Source organism: Sinocyclocheilus anshuiensis, unplaced genomic scaffold (genome assembly GCF_001515605.1).
Source record: "Sinocyclocheilus anshuiensis isolate Anshui unplaced genomic scaffold, SAMN03320099.WGS_v1.1 scaffold868, whole genome shotgun sequence".
Taxonomy (NCBI): domain Eukaryota; kingdom Metazoa; phylum Chordata; class Actinopteri; order Cypriniformes; family Cyprinidae; genus Sinocyclocheilus; species Sinocyclocheilus anshuiensis.
Genome location: NW_015552624.1, coordinates 483,691 through 487,693, shown reverse-complemented (window position 1 = coordinate 487,693; position 4,003 = coordinate 483,691). Strand labels below are relative to the sequence as shown.

The 4,003-nt window shown below is 38.9% G+C and overlaps 1 protein-coding gene across 1 annotated transcript in view; it reads right to left on the bottom strand.

The window, feature by feature from the left end:
- Nucleotides 1-3,919, bottom strand: part of LOC107666348 (junction plakoglobin-like) — a 77,436-nt gene extending 73,517 nt beyond the window's left edge. Inside the window, exon 1 of the mRNA XM_016457611.1 lies at nucleotides 3,803-3,919. The gene's annotated coding sequence lies outside the window, so the exon portion shown is untranslated. The remainder of the gene's footprint in view (nucleotides 1-3,802) is intronic.
- Between the last annotated feature and the right edge of the window lie 84 nt (nucleotides 3,920-4,003).

Below are 4,003 nucleotides of genomic sequence, written 5' to 3'. Positions count from 1 at the left end.
AGAAAGAAAGAAAGAAAGAAAGAAAGACATTTACTCACAATGTTGAGGGTTGGATTAAGTCCCACTCTACATTACTTCCCACTGAATATTCTGTTTTTGATTATGCAACTGCAAAGTTGCGAAGTTCACATCCATTTATTGCACTCTAGAACAACAGACAAGCGAAACAATGGCTGGGTTTCTTTTATAAGAGAATACAGTGCATTCTCCGACAGAAAAAAGAACAGTCCAGAGGTTTATTTTCTGTCAGACAATGATTCTAATTGCTATTTTCTGCCATCTGAGTCTTGGAAAGCAAATGAATGCACACTGAGCCAGAGGAGCAGGGCAGGTTTCCACTGACACCAGTGCCAAAGGGATGCCACGGCAGAAGACTCTGTCAAGCCCTGGTTGTAAAGAGCAGCAGGTGTCTCAGTGGAGGGCTGAAGGGGCATCGCTTTATTTCCATCACACAAGATGTGAGCTATGACGGAGTGCATAAAGGTGAATTCAGAGGGTGAACATCATGATAATGTAGCTCACTGTCTGCAGCTCTCTGTGCATGCATTCATTAGAGAACAGCATAACCCCTTCATAATTAATAAGGATCAGTATAACACGATTCTGAGATTGTTGTGGTTTAAATGTCTATGATAAACCAACTAATTGCAGATTCAGTCTACATTCGTTTCCATCACTCCTGGACAAAGCATAGTCCATAATCAACTTCCTAATAATAATCCATAAAAACAATTCCTAAAGCAATATTATGGATAGAGGACACATATTTTAGCCAGAACCAATGGTTTGAAGTTAAAAATGTCTTGATGGCTTTGTTCCTTACAAACACGTAGCTTTTTGCTTCAAAAGACATTCATTGATGGACTGGAGTCATGTGGATTGCTTGTGGATTATTGTGTTGTTTTTATCAGCTGTTTGGACTGGAAGTTTGGAGTAAATTTTCAGCAAATTTTTTTTTTGGGTGAACCATTCCTTAAAGAGACTGTTTATAAATCTAAATATGTAAAAATCCATAACATACTTCAGCCTGCCAGCAGAGGAAAAAAGTCAGCCTCATAAACAACTGCTGTGAGAAATCAATGATTGGTCGCCTATATAGCCCATAGGAACCACTGACATAATAGAGTGTCCTGTTGTTTTCTAATTAATGCTGCATGAACATGATTGTGTGCAAAGTTTGACTTTTTGTCTCCATTTTTGCACCATCCATAAATTCATTTGTCATCTAGGCTCATCATAACATAGCCTAACTATTTAATAAAACGGCACTGACTAAATGATCTTTTTGTAAATTTGCATTCACCCCTGTAATTGTAAATCATTGTGTAATCAGAAATACAGCCCACTGCATCAATATTTAAATTTAATCAGCATCTTGACTGGTTGTTTTGGATATTAACCAGTTTGTGATTTATAATTGTTGGTTGTTTGTTAATTTCCTGCATTCACTCTGTTGGGAACCTAGCAAATGATTTTTTACACATTAAGCTGATATCACTTTATGTGAAGAAGCCATCTAGTAAGTTGGCTCTAACCTCAAGCTTGGCCATAAGTATCAATCGACCCATCTGAATTTCTAGGGGCATCTATGGCAAATGTTGCCCACTAAGAAGAAAACCAAGCTTGGAAAGCAATACTGGCATCTGGGATGTCTGTGCACTTGCAGCGAGTAGATACCATTAAGCTTTGTGTCAATCAAAATGCCACAAAACCCACCCATCAATTATGTGAACTTGACTCGAGACTGTGCTGTAAAGGAGTTTATGTTCAAACGTTACTGATAATAAATAACTGCACATTACCAAAGCATGCACTGAAAGGATACAAACCAGACCTCTAAACCCTGTTCACACCATCAATGACTTGCAGCAACACAGTGACCTGAACTCAATGCAATCTGACAAGTAACATCATCTTAAGAGTAGTAGTTACTAGGGCAACAAAGTGTTCAGAAGTCATTGGCAGCACCCGAATATGTGTACTTCCCTACTACACAGTAGGTGAAAAACAGTATGTGAAAGAGTATTCATGAAATAGTAGGCAAAGAGTAACCGGATGACCATTGAGATGGACACTTTAAATGTGAACATGCGAATAGCAAAAGTAGTCACATGACAACAACATGGCGAATGTAGTACATCCGAATTAGATTCATACTACATACAATAATACTATAGAACGCACTTTTTGAACAGTTACGAAATAATTACTTATTCAGAAAAAGTACCTATACTCACCTGGATACAATGGCAGAGAAACACTTAGAAAACTAACAACACAGCAACTTTATGTTTTCGCTGCCAGTGTGAACGGAACTTGCGTTTAGAAGCGGTTTAATATTTGAGAGTTGAATTCAGTTTCACTTCACTTCAACAAAAACATACTGCAACACAAACAGTCCCTCACAACGTCTGCGTTTCTAAATCTTTGCTAGGTATTGTAGCTCAAAATTATCCATAATCGCAGTCACGAAAATATGTACTCTACAGTTATTTTAAACAGAGGCGTTCTGTTTCGTTTAATTAAAATAACTAATATAAACAATTTTTAAATTATCGCTCTGACATAACTTTAAATATATTCAACATAACTTTAAATCATTTTTTCTCCTTTGTCTATCTTACTAGCGATTTTCCGTTGGAAATCAGTAAATGCGCCCATTCACGATCGTTTTATCGCAGATTTTTATCTTCGATCCCACAGAAATCAACTTAATCGCTGCTTTTAGGTTATGATTAAAGTAAATTGGCTAACTAAAATAGAATCAAACAGTCAAATATACACCAACCCAAGTTGCAATTTTACAATTATTAGGACATTTGCACTCACAGTTTAGAGAATGTTAAGATTGTTTCGAAAAATGTGCCAAAGCAATTGAGAAAAACTGTAATAAAATAATACATAATTATTCATCATAGGAATCGAACCCGGATGTCTCGCAGCGCATACGAACATGCTAAAAATTCACTAAGCTTAGGTTCTTAATATTTGTCATGAGTTAAACTGATTTGTGCGCTAATCAAAGACCCCGAAGAGCTCTGGCACAGTTCAAACGCATTAACGATTTCACGCAATTATTTCAATGAGCATCTAATAATAACAATTTATGCATTTAGCAGACGCTGCGCCTTACAGTGCATTCAGGCTATACATTTTTTACCAGTATGTGTGTTCCCTGGGAATTGAACCCACGACCCTTTGCGCTGCTAACGCAATGCACTACCACTGAGCCACAGGAACACACCTAGCGCATCTAACGGAGTTGACAAACATGCGCGCATGAAACCGGTTTCGCCAGACACGAGTCGTATTGGATAAACTTAGAATTTGGTCATTTAGGCTAACTATCACTCAAACGGAATGGTCTTGCATTATGCTCGACCTGCAGCAGCGTATCTGCACTCAACTAATGCGAGCTAAAGTTTAGATTCCTCAGTCAGAGGCTGAACATGCGAAACCCGACAACACTATATAATACTACACTGCAGAGGAGAGCAATAATTTGGGGGGTGAAATTATGCAACATCGCCTGATGTTTCGCATCTATCGCTTTAATCCAGCTTCCCCATGTCATGTTTGATACAGAAGTGCTCCGTTATAGAACAAGAGCACAAAAATAAAAAAAATAAAGCAATACACACTTAGAGATCTATATGACAACACTAAACTCTAACGATGCATGTGCAAACGACGTGCTGTGAAGCACACTAAGGTTCATCTAACGGGAGAAGGGTGGTTTCCTCGGTCGCCGGGGCAAAGTCATCATTTAAATGAGCGAGCATGCATCAGCACACTTATTTACCTTACAAAATGATCACAATCCACTGGAGAGTGTCTCCAAACAAAAAATCCGCTCGTGAATCCCTTCTCCGGCCCCAAGTCCCTTCGTCCACTCTTATCCAAGTCTGGCAAACGTTGAGCAATAGAGTCTGACAGCAGCGGAACCCTCCGTGAAGTCTCCGGTTGCACGAGCGAGCGAGTGGGCGGGACCTCTAGCGGTTCA